This window comes from Macaca mulatta, chromosome 6, assembly GCF_049350105.2.
Source record: "Macaca mulatta isolate MMU2019108-1 chromosome 6, T2T-MMU8v2.0, whole genome shotgun sequence".
Classification (NCBI taxonomy): Eukaryota; Metazoa; Chordata; class Mammalia; order Primates; family Cercopithecidae; genus Macaca; species Macaca mulatta.
The window spans coordinates 15,626,761-15,648,843 of record NC_133411.1 but is presented as its reverse complement, the minus strand read 5'-3'; the positions used below and the strand labels follow the sequence as shown (position 1 = coordinate 15,648,843).

Genomic DNA, 22,083 nt, shown 5'->3' with positions numbered 1-22,083 from the left:
AACACGCTTTTATAATACTGCTCCCGTCCTGACACACGCCAAATGGAAGGACACTGGCAATAATACAATACACAGAGTCTTTAAGAACCGAGAGGTATGACTCCAATCCACAGTACAGATGTTTATGGTATGCACTGAAATATGACACCTTGATGTCAGTATTATGAGAAGAGATCACAAGTTATTTCTAAGACACAATCAACTCAATGACCATTTAGCTCTTTTGGAATGGTTGGATATGCAACATCAACTCCAACAACCCAAGAAGGTGAAGCAAATACAAACAAGAAGAGAAAAACCACCTTGTTGTTTGAAATACCATGTCTTTTTTCAAATAAGTGTATAAATAAATGGGCAGGCAAAACTAACAACAATGGTTGGACAAGTGTGAATTTTATGGCTGGCCCTGAGACAAATTCAAGTCTATTCATAAACTACCTAAGAGAAAATAGAATCTGCAGCATTTCCAGATCATAAAACTAGTGATATGGGCAGACGCAAAGAACTCTTACACTTATGGAAGGAAAGATGGCTGTGCAGGCTTGCTACTACCATGAAAAGAGTAAGTCCCCATCACAATCTGAAGAGTCAACTCTTGTTAAGCTCTTGCTGTGAGCCAAGCTTTGCACGGATTATCTCACTGAATCCTCACAAGAATGCTAAGAAATAGATACCATGATTACTCCTAATTTACAGATAAGAAAACTGAAGCACAGACAAGGTAAGTAGCAGAGCTAAGATCAAATGGCTTGATTAAGTGGAGGGGACGTAATTCAAATTTGATTCCAGAACACGAGCTCTTAATCTCTAAAGAAAAATTTTTAAATAATCAACATAAATAAGTGACCAACTCTCAAAACTAGCTTCTATTGTCAAAATTCAGTTTTCTATTTAGAAGAACAAAAACTAGTTTTATGGTTTCTCGATTTCTAGGCACTTTGGAGTAGTAGAACTTAACCCAGGCCATTGGAGAAATTGCAAATAGATTTGTACATACAAGTAAGATCTCACACTTCGTGGAATCACTGGATCTTGGAGCTAAAAGATCTCAAACTGTGTGGAATCGTTAAATCTTGGAGGTAAAGAGACTTAAGGAATCATTTCGTCTAAAGCCATTTCATGGATGAAAAACCAGTTTGCAGAAGTTCTCAAGGCCATATATAAAAGAAGGTCGGTCTGAATAAAGAAAGCTGAAGGAAAAATATCAAGTTTTTATCACTAGCATATTCACTAATAAGATATAAAAATCATAATAACCTGTGACAGGTTTCCAGATCACAATCAAGATTTGTCATTATACACCAATAAACACTAACAGTGTGCATTGGCAGACACGAATAACAAAGTCACTACAAAAGAATGTTTGTGAAAGAAATGTAGTAGAAGCAACTGCCACAATTCAACCATCCCTTAATTAGCATCATATAAAAACACGATGCGTGCTTTTAGGTAGGTCTATTATGAGTTTTTCTTTCACCTAAAACAGTTGTGAAGAAGATAAGCTCCAAATCATCTTTATCACTACAGAAGCACAGAAAATCTAGGCTGCTTTTTTTGGTCTAAATTCATTTCCCCATTCTTATTATTGAACTAGACATTCTAGCTTCCTTTATAAATTACACATGGTAAAAACCAAATATAGAAAAGATTTACTTTTCATACAAAATACATTTCTCATCATTTTACTTTCTTCCTCCAAGTCAAGTTTTTAAAGGCACTTCATTTAACACAAATTTTTTAAACTGTAAAAGGAAAAAATAACATCTTAACTACTGATTTGAAATCAATGAGTTCAAATGATTTAAGGTAGAATGTGTTTCATGACCTAAGGTGTTTCTTTCACCTTTGTCAGAAATAAATAGAACACACACTTGTCTACACACATACATTGACTGATGTCACAGACAGATCAATGAGGTTCTGTATCATCAAAGTGAAATATAACACTCGGTTTCATTCATCCATTAAAAAATAATTAGGTGAACTGAAGTGACAATGAAATTGATTTCTGATTTGTACTCTAATAGGTCTGCACCCATTCTGCTATGCTCTTTCAAACTTTCTGGTGAGCTAAGGTAGATGCTAATAACATCTGGTAGATTTTAAATAACAGATTTTTTCCCCCTAACCTTTGCAAAAAACTGTGTGTTGGTCAGACTAACCTGTATTTCCAAACTGAGAAGACCCTGCGTCCTTTCAGAAAACAGGAGGTAAGGAAACACCTACTGAGTTCTCAACACTGGAGTCTTGAGTTTTTCAGTGTGTGGTCCAACATCTGTGAGTCTTGGACAAACAGCCTCGGTTCTCTGCCTGTGAAGAGAGGAATTCTCCAGCGGCCCTCCCTAGGTGACCCATGGCATCCCCTTCCATGGGGATGGGCTTTGTCTCTAACCCTGAACACCACGGCTTACGGATCTGTCAGGGTAGCAGAGAGCAACTGATGCCACCAATTTCAGCCTTCAAGATGGCCAGTCCACCCAGCCCTTCCCTGGGTTTCCACCTCGGTGTAATTTAAAGAATAAGGAATCAGATCGATTTCCAGCAGGAGCACATGACAGTTAAACCCAAGCAGTGACAGCCCTGACTGCGGCTTGCCTGACTGCATGAAGCTCTCTTTCTCAAGGAGATCACTCGTAGTTTGATAAGGTAATTTTTAACTAAGTCAGTTAAAGCAGAGAGTCGTTAGAAAGCGCACATTAAACATGGTTTTCTTTCATCCTCCCGCTCAATACAGGCACATTGCTGACTACCACTTGAACAGCCCTGTCCCTCGCCGTCAGTCTCCTGCCCTGGGCCAGTACCACGGTCTTTTTATGAATGAAGTATGAATCCCTGGACAGAAGCTCTTCATTGTCTCACTTGAACAAACCCTAATACTCCAATTCTGGCATTCATCCTTATTAAAGTGGAGTTAGAATACAGGCACACTCTGAAAGAAACTAAGGTCAGAATGCTCACAGATGTTTACAAAATTTTCCCCGACTTTACAATTCTCTCCCATGTTTAATATGACAGCTTATTTTAAACAGATCACCTTTAACAAATCATTCAATTTAGCCTTTACAGAAATAATTTTCCCACTCATATCTGAAAATATTCAGACAATATTTAATTAAATTATATGTTGATAGTAAAGGTGTACTTGGCATACATGGGTTAGAAACAAGCACAGTTAACTTGTGCATCAGCTTAGTATCTAACTAGCGAGTCAGGCATGTGAAAGTAGCCTGCTCACCTCTGCTAGCAGCTAGAGTTAATTATCAGGTTAATATATACATAATGCATATCTTATAAATAATTTTATATATTTATATAGTATGTCATTTATATATATTAATATATTAGTTTACATATATTAACCTGATAATTTAGAAATAAATAATTTTTTAAGAGAGAAGAGGAGAAGAAGAGTGAAAAGAAAAGAGGGAGGAGAAGGAGGAAAAAAATTGTACTTTCCTTCTCCTTCATTCCATCCAAAGAAATCCTTTTGCGCTCTAAGTGCAAAGCAGACTTATTTCCCTCCTATCCTCAGTGTTTGCAAGAGTCTGTAAAGAGTACACAAACCTCTAGGAGCAGGAAGAACCCTGCACCTGCTCTGAATTCCCCTAATGTACTTTGTCTGTGTTGTTCAACAGCAACTGAACTAACTCTTCTTGGTCAGAAACAAAAAATTACAAATCAGATCCGGCCATGAGTCTTAACTAACGGTACAGTGTTTTCATCAGGCAAACATGAAGAAAGTACAGGCTACCCTATTTGGTCTCCTGATTGCTAGAAAATAAATGAACAAGTATGAGTACCATACAAATATAAGCCATGAGAACCACTTTCTCAAAAGTTGATGCAAAGCAAATTCAAATGCAATGTGTAAATTACAAAATTAAGCAATGAAGTGCCAAACCCTAACTTCCTGGCTATAATCAATCAGTAGACCTGATATACACTGGTCAGGATAGGGTAATTTGCTTTGTTCTCCGTTTTGGGGATGTGGGGGACAGAGCTCTTTCCTTTTTCTTCAATAATGCCAACAATTCTTACCCACCCTAGGCCAGGCGCAGTGGCTCACGCCTGTAATCCCAACACTTTGGGACACCGAGGCAGGTGGATCAGGAGGTCAGGAGATGGAGACCATCCTGGCTAACACGTTGTAACCCTGTCTCTACTAAAAATACAAAAAAAAAAAAAAAAAAAGTTCTTACCCACCCACCGCAGTCCTTCCTCAGGCACTCCTGCTATTTTTTTTGGCACAGGTTAACATTTAGATTTCAGATACCTCATTTTAGGTGTCTGAAATTGAAAACACCCTACATGCCTGAGACATCTGAGGTTCAATGACAGCAGCATCCGCACGTTTGAGCAGGTATATGAGTCTGGAGGGAGGGCTGGGGTGGAAACGAGGTTCAGAGAAGTTGGCTGGAGTTCCCCGAAGGTTCCAGAGGAGCCCTGGGGAGCTGCAGAGGGGTGTGATTTCTGAGGGAGCCACCAGCCCAGGCACCAAATCAACATACTTGGGTGAGCTGGAAATCTTTCTGGTCCTCAGAAACTCACCTGTTGGTCCTTATAGGGATAGAAGCTGGTCCAGGCCACCTATTTATAATTCTATCCTTCCTGAGTACTCTACAAACTATAAATAACACATTTTAACCATTAAAGTATTAATTTGCCTTTTTTTTTTTTTTTTTTGAGACAATGTCTCACTCTGTCGCCCAGGCTGCAGTGCAGTGACAGAATCATAGTTAACTGTAGCCTCAAACTCCCAAGCTCAAGTGCTCCTCCAACCTCAGCCTCCCAAGTAGCTGGGACCACAGATACATGCCACCACGCCTGGCTAATTTTTTTTGTTTTGTTTTGTTTTGTTTTTGTAGAGATGGGGTCTCACTATCTCTTGCCTAGGCTGGTCTTGAACTCCGGGCCTCAAGTGATCCTTCTACTTTGGCCTCTCAAAGTTGATGCGATTACAGATGTGAGCCATGGCATCTGTCCCCACTAATTTACTTTAATCTACTGTATTTCTCTTTATAGTTTTTATTTCATTGATAATTTTTTTCTTCACAGTACTACTTGATCAGAATACTAAAAAGATTTCCACATTCTGTTTCTTAAGAACAAACTGTTGCTCTCTGTATGCAGATCTAGCCAAGAGAAAACATATGTGACAAAAAGATTGTTCTTATTAATTTCTAAAGAACAGATCTTAAATTTATAAAGAAAAAAACCAACAGTGTGCTCAGGAAAGCTCTATGTATACACTTCAACTGGTAGATTCTTGTTCTAATACATACCTTCAAGCACACATGGCAAAATATTTTATTGTTTCATATTTTAAATTATTGTATAAGTATGTTTTATTATAGGTTAATTCACAGCAAGGGCACATTTACAATAATGACTGCTTATGTTGGTCCATTTATAGTTAGCAAGCCATTTCAAAATATGGGCTTTATACCAGGTTTGCTTATAAACAGGTCTAAATTACTCATTCATATTAAGCATTTTGCTGGCCCAAATTATTATATGTTAATAGCTAAACTTTTTACATCAAATCTTTGAGATGATGATTCTTTCTGAGATACTAGAAACCCAACTCTGATTCTCCTCTTTTTGAGGAAATGATTTTGGCAGTTGTTAAATATATGGATCATTGGTCTAACTATAACTTACTGTTCTAATTGGAAAGTCAGAAGAAGGTAAAGTCAAAAGGTCTAAAAATAATGTTAATGTGACTTTTATTATGATTATTATTTGAAGTTGGCACGCCTTCAAGTGGTCTCCAGTAAACCTCAGCAATTCCCAAAAATGTCAAGGAAGTAGACCTAAGTAATCTAGGGGCTCACGGCAAACTTACAAGGGCAGGAGTGGGGAAGATGGAAAGAAGGGAAAGAAGGGAGAAGGGTGAAAGGAGGAAGGGAGTGGAGGGTAGGATAAGATAAGGACGGATGGACTTTTTGTGTATGTGTCATCCTCTGACATCCACTTCATTTCTGCTGAATTCAAATTTTAATTTTAATGTACGTACAACTAACAGACAATAAGGCTGAACAGAGCAAGGTGCACTTTAAAAACATACCCTACAATAACTGACAAAAAAATAAGGGTGATATCTATGATTCGTGTTGAAATAAAAATTTATTTCCTTTTTCTTTCATGGTTTTCCCCCAAAACAATCATAAAACAACAACAACAACAACAAAATAACACTTTCAAAAGTGGTTTGAAAGGAGATTTAGAAGAAACAAATGCTGCAAAATAACCTCCTCTCAATTGTCTCCACAGATCTGGAAAAGAGAGACCTCTAAATGCGCTCTGACAGACGCTCCCATAAGTTAAAAGGGCACCTGGACAGCAAGAAGCTAAACACAGGCCACAAAATGGCTGGCTGCAAATAGGTCCCCATGGGGGTCACAGCAGAGGGTGTGGAGCCTGGGGAAAGCAGGACACCCCTATTCTTGGCTGGGGTCACTGAACAATTACCTCGGTGGCCTCAGACAAGCCAAAGCTTCCCTAGACTCAGTTTCCACATCTGTCAACAAGGAAATTGTCCTCAAACGTAACCAGTGGTTTAATTTCATGCCATTTCACACTTCCAACCTTCTACACAGAACTTCCCCGTTCATCTACCATCTACCTGTATTCCTTCAAAACTCGACCAAAGGGCCCGACCACTCCTCCCTCTGACCCCCCCGACCCCACCTGGGGCCCCATACCCCGCACACGCTGCCCTAGTTGTGACCCTCTACTCCCCAGCCAGGCTCCTCCAGCAACCAGGGCTCCCATGGCACCAGGACCCCACTTGGTCCACGCTGCAAGCTGGATGCTAGGCCCACACACAGGGAGCTCGGCACACAGGGAGCTTGGCGCACAGGGAGAAAGGGAGCAGCCAACACCCTGGGGACCCCCTCTGGGGGACTGCAATGCTCTGCCACTTCCTCTGTCCCTCTGTGCAGAAGCCTCCTAAATTCCTCTCACCAGAAGATCTGAGTCTGATAAAAATCTCCTGACAATTTAAAAATACTGCCTTGAGGGCCAATACTGTGAATTTTGTTAATTTTTTTTTCTTGGAGTACATTTTAAAGCATTTAATTAAAAAAAAAATAAATAAAAAGCATGCTGCACAATCTCAAACAACACAGGTTCCTTTAGACCACGGAGCTCAACTAACAATGGCTGCTCGGGAGAGCCAGCTAACAGGGTGTCTGCAGCAGCACCCCCAAGCCATACAGAAGAGTCAGCCCGAGTGACCCAGTATCAACCACTGCTTTAACCCAGGATGATCCAAGCATGGAAGAGCAAGCGATCATTTAAAACAGAATGACATTACCCTAAACTATTTACAGGAGAAAGAATATATTAGTAACTGGGACTTGCCTCAAAGTAATTGAGGGAGACATGACACGTGACAGGCCACAGATGGTGACCGCAGAAGAGGTCACGGGTGGCATCACCCATTCTTTCTACTTCTATGTATGTCTAAAATGTTCCAATATGAATTTTAAGAAATGATGGCAAATATAGTTCCAGACATAAAGGATGTGCACGATATGGTCTTTACAACGTCATGAGGTATTTTGAGGTATAATTTACATACCATAAAATTTACTCATTTTAGCAGACAGGGTAAGAACATGAGAATGGGACCTACTGGCTCCAAGACCTGTAAGTTACCAGCACTAGCCCTCAGTTTCCTCTTTCGGAAAACAGGAATGTAATCTACTTCTTAGGACTAGATGAAACAGAAAATGGCAAAGGGTTTTGTAAACTGTCACCTGTTGAATAAATTTTGGTGCACTATTTTTAAAATATTCACCCATTTTACATGGACTGTAGTACATTTATAATTGCGCAACCAGCATCACAATCCAGTTTTACAACATCACAATCCAGTTTTACAATCCAGTTTTACAAACAAACTTTATAACAGAGTTTAACTGAGCAAAGGATGATTTGAGAATGAGGCAACCCTTAGAACCAGCAGAGGGTTCAGAGAGTTCCACTTCAGGTAGGCAACACTTATGAACAGAAAATAGAAGTGAGGTACAGAAACAGCTCAAATGGTTAAAGCTCAGCCTTTGCCTTATTTGAACAAGGTCTGATGAACTGGCCACTTGTGACTAACTGAAGCCCAGCTGCTTTGATTGGCTGAGACTCAGCCATTTGTCACAAGAGTATACTCTTCAGTTGGACTTTGTTAGTTTACATACTAAGTTAGGTTACAGCTGCTTACAGAAGGACTCAAAGCACAGAGACATCTACAGGCTTTAGTTTGCTTCAACACTTTCATCACTCTGAAATGTTCCCTCTGCAGTCAGTCCTCTCACTGGCCCATACCCCAAGGCAACCACTGAAATGCTTTTTTGCCTAATTTTGCCTTTTCTAGAAATTTCATAGAAATGGCATCATGCAATATGTAGTATTTTGTGTCTGGCTTCTTTCACTTAGCATGCAGTCAGTGAGGTTCACTCAGGTTGTGGCATGTGTCACAAATTTGTTCCTTATTGCTGAGGAATACTTAACCATCTGGATATGATGGTGATGATATACCACATCTTGTTTATCCATTCCAGTTGGTGGACATTTAGACATTTAGATTATTTCATTTTTGGCTATTAGGAGTAATACTGCTAAACATTCGTAGAAAAGGCTTTGTGTGGACACGCTTTCATTTCGCTTGAAAGGAGATACCTAGGAGTGAAACTGCTGGTTCAAATGAGAAACCTATTTTCAAACTTTTAAGAAACTGCAAACTGTTTTCCAAAGTGACTGTACAACTTTATACTCCCAATATATGAGGGTTCCAGTTTCTCCACACCCTCATCAATACTTGGCAATGTCAATGTTTTTATTATAGCCATTCCAAGTGAGGAGTGGTATGTCACTGTGATTTAAATTTGTATTTTCCTAGTGACTAATGATATCGAACATATTCTGATGTGCTTATTTGCCCTTCTTTGTTGAGTGTCTATTTAAATCTCATGCTCAATTTTTAATTTGGTTGTGCTACTGTGTTATTAAAGTTCTGTATATATTCTGGATTAAAAATCCTTTATTGGATATATGATTCACAAATATTTTGTCTTGGTCTGTGGCTTGTATTTTCATTCTCTCTCTCTCTCCGAGACAAGGTCTTGCTCTATTGCCCAGGGTGGAGTGGAGTACAGTGGCATGATCACAGCTCACTGTAACCTTGAACTCCTGGGCTAAAGCAATCCTCCCACCTGAGCCTGCCAAGCAGCTAGGACTACAGGTGCATGCCACCATGATGCCTGGCTGTATGTGTGTGTAGAGACAGAGTCTTGCTATGTTGCCCAGGCTGGTCCTCCTGGCCTCAAGCCAACCTCCCACCTCAGCCTCTCAAAGTGCTGGGATTACAGGTGTGAGCCACAACACCTAGACCATTTCCTTAAAGGTATGTTTTGAAAAGCAGAACTGAATATAAAAAAGTTTAAACTGTAGATTTTTTCTTATGTTGTTCATACTTTCTGTATCTTATCTAACAAATCTTTGTTTAATCCAAGATCACAAAGATTTTCTCCTAAGTTTTATAGTACTAAACTTAGACTTGTGATCCATTTTTATATTCCTTGACAGAGAAAAAATCAGTGATAAAATTGCATTACAAAATGATCCCTTTCAAAAATATGTAACATGATTATATATGCTTATATGGAGTTACAGGTACACAAACAAAAAGAGAAATGCCTAACTGGACATGCACTAAAACAGTAGTAGGTACTTATATCCTAGGAAGTTTTATTCTCTTTTTTGGCAGCACACGGAAATAGCATATAATGAAGTGGCTGTAAGATACTATACACCGATCTGTACTCTCTGTCTCACCCAGATAATGAATATGTACTGCAGTCATGCACAGGTTACACACAGGCACCATCGAAATGGAATGACAAATTTCAGGAGCAAGGCAGCAACCGTCAGGTTAGGCACACGCCAGAACAGAAGGGCAGCGGGACCTGAGAAAGGGGCTGCTGGGACCTTACAGGCTCACGGGGAGAAGGAGGCTGAGTTAAACTTTCGAGGATAAGAAACATCTGGAGAATCTGACCACGAGTTGAGTTCAGAGGATGCAAAGTCCTCAAGACAAGAGCAAGAATCTAGAGGAATTAAGCAGTATGCTTAGTTTTTTAAAAAGAAGTTTCTTTTTCTAAAAAAGTACATTTTAGACCAGGTGCAGTGGCTCATGCCTATAATCCCAATATTTTGGGAGGCCTAGGCAAGTGGACTGCTTGAGACCAGGAGTTCAAGACCAGCCCGGGCAACATAGTGAGATCCGTCTCTACCACAAATACAAAAAATCAGCCATGTGTGGTGGTGCGATGCTGTGGTCCCAGATACTCAGGAGGCTGAGGTAGAAGGATCACTTGTGCCAGGCAGGAAGAGGCTGCAGTGAGCTGAGATCGCGTCACTGCGCACTGGTTGGGCAACAGAGTGAGAAACCATCTCAGAAATAAAAATAAATAAAAAGTACATTTTAAAATGAAAAACATTTGGCTGGGCACAGTGACCCACACCTATAATCCCAACAATTTGGGAGACTGAGGCAGGCAGATCACTTGAGGTCAGCAGTTTGAGACCAGCCTGGCCAACATGGTGAAATCCCTTCTCTACTAAAATACAAAAATTAGCTGGGTGTGGTGGCACGCGCCTGTAATTCCAGCTATTCGGGAGGCTGAGGCATGAGAATCGCTTAAACACAGGAGGCAGAAGTTGTAGTGAGCCAAGAGCACACCACTGCACTCCAGCCTGGGTGACAGCGTGAGACTCTGTCTCTAAATAAATTGAAAAACATCTGTATAAAAGTATTTGTAAGCATGTATGTTTTCATTAGTATGAAACCAACTGGTATCTTCTGGAACACCAATAATTCTTATATTTAGTGTTAGTAACACAGTAGTCAGATAATAAAAATGAATGTTATTATGAAGTATGATATGTAGCTTTTATGAATTAAATTTAGTTGTAACTACAGCTGGATAATTCCTATTTTTGCCAGGGGCTTTTATTCTGTCCCTGGCCAAGGAACTTCAGATACAAACTAGACCTTCATTTTGAATCTAACCTCATGAACAGCATATTGACTTGTACTGTGACATCAAATGCTAAGGAGCTACTGTTCCCTGTTTCAGGTACTTCTGAATGAAAGTGTCAACTGCTCCGTTATGGGGACAATTATCTTATTCTTTATTCTTATTTTATTCTTTTCTCTGGATCACATGTTCTATTTTCCAAAGAATTTGCAATCCACAAAAGAAACAGCCCAGGAAGCATGCGGTGGATGTGCTCAGTAACTCCACCTCCCTGGCGCTGAGGCCAGAAAGCAGACACTTCCTGCAGCTGCAGTTACACAACGATGTTCTGTGGATTTTTCTGGCAATAGTTAATGATTTAAGACAATAAAATCCTGTGCCCTCCTGAATCCGTGGGCACTTCCCTTTGCACCACAAATACTGGCCTCTGTCTCTACGGCAGCCACGGTGGAAACAGAGAGCAAGAAAAAGAGCTTGGAAGAGGAACCCTGAAGAAGGGGTGACACCGCGCATCCCAGACTTCTACACGCCTGTAAATACCCCTGATTAATATTATTACTAAAGTGTATACATGGTGGCAGGCCCTGTTCTAGGCTCTTTACAAATATTAAATCACTGAATCATCAGAACAGCCCTGTGAAGGAGTACTACTGTTACCTGCATTTTACAGTGAGGAAATGGAGGCAAAGAGGGGAAGGCACTAGCCCAGGTCAGGGTCACTGCTCTAAGCTCCTATATCCTTAGGTTAACTCTCCATGTTACACTGTATCTGTTACTTCGTCGCTGTTTCCCAAAATCTGAATAGCATTTTTAATGAGAGACAGGGTGCAGGACTTCATAGGATAATACACAATAGCCTTATTTGGGGCAGTATCTTCCTCAAGTCCTTTGTTTCTTGAAATCTCTACTTAATTAGCTATTTTTCCACCGTACGTGAGTACACATTCCCGTACGACCTGGAGACCAACACTGACCGTACAATGTTAGTATGTGGTCCATTCACTCAACCAGGGGTGCCAGGACCTTGCTTGTCCCTAAGCTGCCCACGATCATACAGACAGACCAAGACAACGTGCAGAACAAAAGGAGCAAGTTCACACTCTTCCTCCTCCGTGACCATCCACCAAGGAAAAGAACTCCCCTTCCTCTCTCGCATCCAGGAGGCTGGCAGTGCAGAGCTCCTTCCCTGTGCACCCTCCGCTCCTCTCCCACATTACCTGTGCAGCACAAAGACAGGCTGGTGCTTTCAAAATCAGCACTTTATTGTGAGGTCAAGGAGAAACGTACTAGCGGCACAACCACAGATGGCACTTGTTTGGCTTAAAACAAGACACACAACTCAAAACAAGCATTTTCCAAGAAATAAAAAGCATCAGCAGCTTTTAAAAAGTCTAGGCTATTGACAGGCTCAAGTACTTGATTATCAAGGTCTAGAAACATCTGAGACATCCATCAGGATCCTGAAAAGAGCAGTTCAGTTCTTCCTACATTTGTTGCTTTACTTAAAAGTACCAGGCATCTTCTGAGGTACAACGTAACGATAAGAGAAAAATAAAAAGGAAAAATCTACCAGGTTTGAGGGTACAATCAACAAGAGCTCACTATCCCCCTCGAATTTTACATGCTATTCATGCTGTGTTTCTCTAATAAGCCATCAGCCCACCCCCACCCCTTCCTGGGTCTGCTGAGAAAAGGACTAGGCTTTGTACAGCTTCAGTACCTAGCAAGGGGCAGGTGACTGCCAGGGGAGCGAGGCTCCCTTGTACAGAGTACAGGAAAGGGTCAGTCACAGACACCCATCAAGGGCTCGATTCCCATGCTTGAGGGCACTGAACGCCACACTGGACAGTTACTACATACATTTTTTTTTTTTTTTTTCTCTTTTGAGACGGAGTCTCGCTCTGTCGCCCAGGCTGGAGTGCAGTGGCCGGATCGCAGCTCACTGCAAGCTCCGCCTCCCGGGTTTATGCCATTCTCCTGCCTCAGCCTCCCGAGTAGCTGGGACTAGTACATACATTTTTTAAAAGACTGTTTCTTAGAATTTGTTACTTTTTATTCTAAGAATATAAAAAGGTCATTTCCATAAAACTTACAGGTGAACATAAGATCTTTGTCTTAATATGCTTATTTTATTAAGTACAAAACCAGAAATAGCTGACCAGAAAACATGGTCTGTAAAAAAAAATTACCTTCCTACTTGGTTCTAAAAATACTGTAAGAATGACGATGATGTTTTGTAAGGCTTTTGTAGTCCTTGGGGAGAAATGTTTCTGAACACAAGGAATGAAGCTGCTTTACTTTTAAGACACCAAAAAGTAATCACCTTGGGATGCTACAGACTTATTTCAACACATACTATAGGAACGCTGCCAGGACTCAAGGCCTTCTGGAATCTCTCTTTTCAAATTGCCTGTTATAGCCTGTGGGACATTCCTTGGAAAAATCCTTAATGCAGTAAGTCATTATTTTTTAGGAACAGATTAGAGTTCAGGAAATAACTAAATTATTCAGTGCCAAATATACATAAACAGAATAATCAAGCTTGGTTACTCCATTTTTAAAAAAGTTATCAATATACCTGATGTATCAGGTATCTAATTACTACAAAACGAGCCACCATAAAACTTATCATGGCTCAAACGATAACAGCTTATCATTTCTCATGACTGTAGGCTGACTGAGTGGATCTTAAAAATTATAAGTAAAAGCATAAATAAAAATTATAAATGACCAGAATGGTGTATTAGTTCTTTTTCACGTGACTGATGAAGACATACACGAGACTGGGTAATTTATAAAGAAAGAGGTTTAGTGCACTCACAGTTCCACGTGGCTGGGGAGGCCTCACAATTAGGGCGGAAGGTGAAAGGCACATCTCACTGCCAGGGGCGCGAGGCCCCTTGTACAGAGTACAGGAAGGGGTCAGTCACAGACGTATTGGCGGCAGACAAGAGACAATGAGAACCAAGCAACAGGGGAAACCACTTATAAAATCATCAGATCTCATGAGACTTATTCACCACCACGAGAACAGTATGGGGTAAACCACCCCAAAGGTTCAGTGATCTCCCACCAGGTCCCTCTCACAACATGTGGGAATTATGAGAGCTACAATTCAAGATGAGATTTGGGTTTGGACACAGCCAAACCGTATCGAACGGAGATACTGGTAATCACAACATGAGCTACAGTATTGAAAATCACTTCAACTTGCTCAGAGTAGGTCAGGAGTGCCCAATCTTTTGGCTTCCCTGGGCCACACTGGAAGAAAAGGAATTGTCTTCGGCCACACATAAAATACACCAACACTAATGATAGCTGATGAGCTAAAACAAACAAAAAATCATGAAAAAATTCATGTTTTAAGAAAGTTTATGAATTTGTGTTGGGCCATGGGTTGGACAAGCCTGGTACGGGTCCTTAGAACTGCCTAGCAATGCTGGGTTATCTGTGTGCTATATGCTACTTTCACAAGCTGATAACAGAACTTTTATTTTCACCTTTTTTTTTTTTAAACCGTCAAAGCCAAGTAAATGTGACTGCCATTCAGGCCCACCTATTTCCTGGGGCCCAGATTTTTAATCATTTCTGTATTTTTGCTTTTATATAAATGTAGGCCTGTGACTCACAGACAACTTAGTGTTTAAAAAATGAGCAATTAATTCAGAGTTAACAAATGAACAGAACAAATTCATTAATATTTCCAAGTAAATCTAAGCGAAGTAATTTTTAAAATCTCTCCTTTTATCCAGATAAAGGATCATCTTAGACCATGGCTTGCCTCCTACCCGCCAGGAAAAGTTTCTGTTATCAGAATAACTACACGTAATCCTCAAAGTTAGCAATCAACACTGCCAAATGCTCTTAAAACCGGATGATATAACCTTAACAAAGTATTTCACTAAAAATGCTGCGTATTTATCTGTAATCAACTTAGTGCTGGAATGCCTATTTAAAAGTGTGTTTTAATTTTTTTTTAAAAGCTGCTATAACCAAGGTGTGATTTTAACTCGTATTGTACTTTTGTTATAAGGTGAAACAAGAAGCAGAATCTTCTTAAATTACTCTAAGAAAATAGATAAGATGTTTGTTTATTTTATTTATTTATTTATTTATTTTGAGACAGAGTTTCGCTCTTGTCGCCCAGGCTGGAGTGCAGTGATATGATCTCGGCTCACCACAACCTCCGCCTCCCGGGTTCAAGCAATTCTCCTGCCTCAGCCTCCCGAGTAGCTGGGATTACAGGAACATGGCACCACGCCCGGCTAATGTTTCTATTTTTAGTACAGACGGAGTTTCTCCTCCATGTTGGTCTCGAACTCCCGACCTCAGGTGATCCGCCTGCCTTGGCCTCCCAAAGTGCTGGGTTACAGGCGTGAGCCACCGCGCCCAGCCAAGAATGTTTTATTTTTATATACTGTTATTTTTGAAAGAAAAATGATTTTTCTAAATCATTTAAACATGAACATGGAATTTTTGGCTATCTTTGAAAACAGCAAAAACTCGGCTGTTTAACAAAAGAGAAGAAAAATTAACTCGCTAAGCCAGTGATTTGTTTAGATGCTTATGCTAGACAACAGCAGTAACCACACCAAAGCAGAAACTGAGTAGGAGTCGTATATTTCCGTAAGTAGCTTTAGTCTGCACTACGAACAGAACAACAGCAATGACTCCTTCCCTCACTGCACTTGTATCTGCCTTCACCAGCCACTCTACAGTTGTGAGGTCCTTTAACCTCTACTTGCAGGCTCAGTCCACCAATTTCCAGGTCCATCCAGGTCCAATGGGGGAAAATGCCAAACCCAATCCATTTACTCAACAAGTACGTACTGAATACTTACAATGCACATTATGTATTAGACCCTGGGAGCACAGATGTGAATGACATTCGGTCCCTGTCTTCAAAAAGCATGCCTGTCTTACAGGGGAGACCAAAATTAAACATGTAATCAGCACAAGTAGGATTCCATTCAAGTGACAAGTGCAATTACAGACAAGGGACAGGATGGTGGAAAGCATCTGGGGGGACTTACACCACGGGTGCAGGTAGGAAGCCTTCTCTCTTGAGCAGGCAGCACTGAAGCACGACCTCAGGGTGGGGATTCATGGGGAAGGGAAGGGCCCTGAAAAGGATGGAGGCACATAAGGGATGGCAGGGAGGGGAGGGCCAGAGCATGGACACCTGGCTAAATGGCACAGTAGGCCAAGACCCTAGTACATAATGCCTGGCACCCAGAGGACACTGTTGTCCTGGTTGGTTCTCCCACTCTCTTGCAGGGCAGAAGCCCAAGTCTGAACCGCTGTCCAGTGGCCAGGACACTAAAATCACACAACCCTGGTATAGTCAGTAGAGAGCTGGTGACGCTACTTCAGCCAGGCCTCCTAATCACAACCGTTGGCCTTGAACACTCCACAGAGAGAATGCTGTCTACGTTCTCTCTTCTAAGTCTGTCTCGGCTCATTCTAACAGACCTGGCCCTGACCCCTCCTCCCCAACTCCCTGTCTTGGAACAGGTACAGCCTTATGTCCAACTGAAGAAACCAAGGTCTGACAATGGTTGGACCCAGGACAAGATAACTCTCAAGACGCCACCTGGAAATTAGGCTTGCTTCAAGACCAGCAAAGCTTTGGTAGTAAACACCACCATTCTATAAATCCTCTGCTTTAGGATAAAAGGGGAGGGGAAAAGAAAGGGGAGAGGGGCAGGGAACAGAAAAAGGAGATGGTCATGAGGATGCAGAATGCCACAGACCCAACAAGCTTCTCTGCCATCCTCTCCAAAAGCCCACGGACACCAGGAGCAGAGCTGATCCTTAGTAACAACAGTTTCTTCTCAGTACAAAAAACTGGAACTTGTTTTACTGTTTTAAGGCAGTACATCCTTAAAATTTTCCAAGAAATAATAAGCTTAAGTCATTCAACAAAGAATATTTTCTTGAAAGCAAGATAACACAGCTTTGTGGCTTTTGAAAGAAAGCTACCATTCAAAAAATTATTTAGCAGTTCTGCATTAATAATCCAAAATCTCATGGTCCTGAATTTTTTTAAGCAAGGCAAATTTCATTACTATAAATACTTCACAACTGCTTTCAATGGAATCTAGAAATATGACTACTTAACACTTTGAGGTGCAGTGTTAGGGAGGTGCTTTTTTTTTTTTTTTTTCCTTGAGTCCCACTCTGTCGCCCAGGCTGGGATGCAGTGGGTTCAAGCAATTCTCCCGCTTCAGTCTCCCGAGTAGCTGGGATTACAGGCACCTGCCATCATGCCCGGCTAATTTTTGTATTTTTGTAGAGACGGGGTTTTACCATGTTGGCAAGATTGGTCTTACACTCCTGACCTCAGGTGATCTGCCCACCTCAGCCTTCCAAAGTGCTGGGATTACAGGCGTGAGCTACCGTGCCCAGCCCCAAGAGGTACTTTTAAGATAAGATTTTTCCATTGTTTTTAATAAACTCCAAGAAAATACATGCCTGGAAACAAACTATCTAGCTACTATCTATAAGGAATTGAGTCAGATTGACAGAATAATTTTTAAAACTCTCTTTGGGGCAAGTACTTCCCAAGGCCATTTGGCCCCATGTGGCCAGTCTGATTCAGGAGGGGCTCTCAGGTGATGGCTATAAGCAAAAGTGGCCCTCGAAGTTCAGCCCCTACAGTCACTATGGACTTGGCTGGGCAATATCAAGGGGCTCAAGAGGTTCTAAGAATGAGGCTCAGGTTTACAGAGCCCAGTCAGTCTAATGCAAAGGCCCTCACACTTACAGTACAATGTTAGCAAGGGAATCACCCAAGCAATGTTGCCAACCCAACTTCTTCCAATGCCCCAAATTCCCACCACTGCAGTTCCATATTAAGGTTTTCTTGTTGGTTCCAGAAGGTCTCAGTGAAATGTAATTATATTAAATGAGAAAGTTAACACACATGTTAAATGAAAAGGTTGGACCAGATGATCTGAAATCTCTGCTCTTCAATCTCTAAAACTCTGATTCTATACTTAGCACAATTAAATGCTAGGCAGAGAGCAGGGCGCAAGGGAACAGAAGATTGGGCAAAGACGCTTCGCCACACCAAGAAGAACACAGGCAGCAGAGAGAGGGAAACAGGCATGGTACGGTGGCAGGTGAAAAACATCACATCACAAGACAGAATGTACAGTATAAACCAATTTTTATAAAATACATGCTATATGAAATCAATTATATTTATGGCTAAAACTCTCTATATTTCAAAAACCTTAACAGTAAGAGTGGTAGGACTGTAGAGACTTATCTTCTTCTGTTTTCTAAATTTCTATGATGCTTATTGTTGGTAGATAATTCTCCATGGGTCTCTTGCAATTCTGTACATGATTTAAGCAGAGGCAATGAGTATCTTTGTTCTGGACTATCATTACAAGGATATTTTTATAGTGAATAGACTTAGAGATAGCGTCTTCCTCCAGAGAAAAGAGCAAGTATGCTTACAGACCTGGAAGACAGAGACAGCATCTCCCTTAAGAACAAAAAGCAGGCATGCTTGCAGTCCAGTATAAGAGATTGGGGTACCTTATATTCAGGGTTCCTTTCCTGTAATGCAACCCACTGTGCGTGCACAACTGGCCTTCCGCAAGTCGCCCTGTGAGAATCAGGGCTTGAAGAACTGGTGCAAAAAACAAATGCTGATCATGACTACTATTACCACTGTGAGTAATAAAGTCCTCTGTCTCTGACCCAAGAGTCTCATGTTTTTTGCCAGCAAACTAAGGCAGGTTAACCTAGCTTGCAAATAGAGTAAAGAAGCTCAGACCCTTCATAGTTCTTGGCAAATAAATACTACTGTTGCCATATGAGATGATTATCATTGGCTAGAGACAGTTTTGACTGCTTGCAACCAAAAGCCCTGACTAATGATATGACTGCTTTAAAAATCAGTCTTGAGGCCGGGCGCGGTGGCTCAAGCCTGTAATCCCAGCACTTTGGGAGGCCGAGACGGGTGGATCACGAGGCCAGGAGATCGAGACCATCCTGGCTAACACGGTGAAACCCCGTCTCTACTAAAAAATACAAAAAACTAGCCGGGCGAGGTGGCGGGCGCCTGTAGTCCCAGCTACTCGGGAGGCTGAGGCAGGAGAATGGCCCGAACCCGGGAGGCGGAGCTTGCAGTGAGCTGAGATCCGGCCACTGCACTCCAGCCTGGGCGACAGAGTGAGACTCTGTCTCAAAAAATAAAAAATAAAAATAAAAATCAGTCTTAAAATATTTAAAAATAAGAAGAAAAAAGACGGATAAAGATCAAGAGAAGACCCATGTCCACAAGATAGGCTGAGCAGGGTGATGGGCATTCTCATTCTTCCTGCACTCCTGCTGTGAGAAAGGCTCTGCGACTGGGGCTGAGGAAGGAGCTGGGGACAAGACAGACAGGAAGCACCTCAATACAAACTTTATGTAATTACCACCACAGCAGGCACAATAAATCAGTATTTGGTGCTCAGAGGGGACAGGCCAGCAGACTCACAGCAAGTCAGAGGGGCGGGGAAAATTTCCTTGGCAATCTACAGATAGCACTTAGTTGTGCCCAAGTAGATTTTTTTCTTCTGGCAGGCATGTCTTCATTCCGGAGAAAGTTCACAAGTTGAAACAGTCGGCACAAAATTATCAGGCCCCCATTCTTTCAATACAACTATGTTTTTTACAAGTATAGAATAACAGTGTAATTACACATTGAACACCAGGCAGTAGACTAATCACAGCACTTCACAGCTATGGTCTACCAAGAAATCAATTTAGACTCACCATTGAAGTTGTGAACCATCAAACATGGCCAAATGGCCTTTGTTAACTTTCGGATATAAAGCTTTGGAATATGACTCATTGAATGGTATATGTACATTTAAGCTAAAGGCTCTTTAAAACCTCATTCAGGGCTGGGGGCGGTGGCTCACGCCTGTAACCCCAGCACTTTGGGAGGCCGAGGCAGACAGATCACAAGGTCAGGAGATCGAGACCATCCTAACAAGGTGAAACCCCGTCTCCACTAAAAATACAAAAATCAGCCGGGCGTGGTGGCAGGCACCTGTAGTCCCAGCTACTCGGGAGGCTGAGGCAGGAGAATGGTGTGAATGAACTCGGGAGGCGGAGCTTGCAGTAAGCTGAGATTGTGCCACTGCACTCCAGCCTGTGCGACAGAGCAAGATTCCATCTCAAAAACAAACAAACAAAAAAACAAACAAAAAACAACTTCATTCGGTATCTGGTCATTAGAAGGCAGTTAACAAACACACAAAACATTATTAAGAATTTTCTAAGAACATTGGACTCCGAGCCAGAACATCTATATGCTCAATTAACTCTGCGACTTTGGGCAAGTCACCTAACTTCGCAGGCAACAGGTGCCTCATCTGCCTTAAGAAAAGGGGAGAGCACAGGTTATAATGACTTCCCAACTTCTAAAGGTAGAATAATTATTTCAAGTCATTAGATCAGCATTTAGTGGCAGTGCTCCATTTCACATATGATGTGTGCTGGAAAACATGAATGCTCTCAAATGACAGGCGCAAAACACAAGATAATCTCAGTCAGGTTTAGAAGCACGTGATTTCCACCACTCACAACAAATTTTTTTTTCTTTTTTGAGACAGAGTCTGGCTCTGTTGACCAGGCTGGAGTGCAGTGGTGTGATCTCAGCTCACTGCAACCTCTACCTCCCAGATTCAAGAGATTCTCCTGTCTCAGCCTCCCGAGTAGCTGAGATTACAGGCACACGCCACTACGCCCAGCTAATTTTTGTATTTTTAGTAGAGACGGGGTCTCACCATGTTGGCCAGGACGGTCTCAAACTCCTGATCTCAGGTGATCCACCCTGCCTCAGCCTCCCAAAGTGCTGGGATTACAGGCGTCAGCCAGCATGCCTAGCCTCACAACAAATCTTTGCAAGGTTTTTAAAAAGCCTTTCTTCCTTGATATAAGTAATATATGTGCTAGATGGCTAATTTTTTTTCCAGAAAAACAAATTAGAATAATCAGTAATTCCACAACCCAAAGGCAACCATCATAAACATCTAAATAATGCTCAGTTTTTAAAATTTATACAAGTACAGATATGGAGAAAAATCTGGATAAAATCTAGTAAAACAATCCACAACTGCGCCCCTCCCCACCCCCACAATGAAACAGAACAGACAAAAAAAATAAGCAAAGCTCGGAAAAAGACAGGACCAGGCACAGCCTGAACTGTCCCCGCTGCCCAGCTGGGAACAATCGGAGCAATCCAATCAATCATGATAATGAAAGATCACAATCAGCAGAATCAAATAAGGACCTATGAGCCTGTTCTGAACAATTAAGTCAATGCGAAGGGAAAGTTCTTCCTTACAGTAGGACTCAAACTACAAAAGTGGAATAAGTGGAAGAATTTAAAAATTACCATTTGACGAACACCACACTAACAACTGGTTCAGGCAAAAATCATGAATGAGTACAAAATTAATGGGTAAAAGTGTGATGAGGAATAAGATACTTATATACTTTCACAGAAAATCTCAAGACACTTCATTACAAAGAAAAGAGTTATCAATTTGACAATGGAATTGGGGGTCACCATCTTAACTACGTGACCAAAGTTAATGTCATCAGCCACAGGACAGGCATATCAAGAGCTTGCCTGACAAAATGCACAGAGAGCACAGTACCACCCTTCTGCAGTATTCACACTCACATCACAAGGAAATACCACACAAATCCAAATTAAGGGTCTTCAACAAACTAGCTAGAATTAACTAGATTGTATTCTTCAAAACTGTGAAGGTCCTGACTGACAGACTGAATAGCTTTTCCAGACTAAAAAAGACTAAAGAGGGCTGCAACTAAATGCAACATGTGCTCCTGGAATGGATACTGCACGAAATGAAGAACATTAATGGACAACTGGCAAGATCGGAATAAAGTCTGCAAATGAGATAACAGCATTGAATGAATGTGGTATTCCCAATTATGAACATTTTACTGCCAGAAGAGAATGTCCTTGATTAAAAAAAAAAAAAAATACATTAAAATATTTAAAGGT

At 41.3% G+C, this 22,083-nt stretch overlaps 1 protein-coding gene across 5 annotated transcripts in view; it reads right to left on the bottom strand.

Annotated features, from left to right (window-relative positions):
* The window catches only part of TRIO (trio Rho guanine nucleotide exchange factor), a 366,542-nt gene that overhangs the window by 292,417 nt on the left and 52,042 nt on the right, over positions 1-22,083 (bottom strand). The window contains exon 1 of one of the 5 annotated variants that reach the window (XM_078004621.1): positions 2,163-2,184. The exons of the other annotated variants lie outside the window; for them this stretch is intronic. The gene's annotated coding sequence lies outside the window, so the exon portion shown is untranslated. Of the gene's footprint in view, positions 1-2,162; positions 2,185-22,083 lie in introns of those variants that run through there. 5 annotated transcript variants of the gene reach the window in all.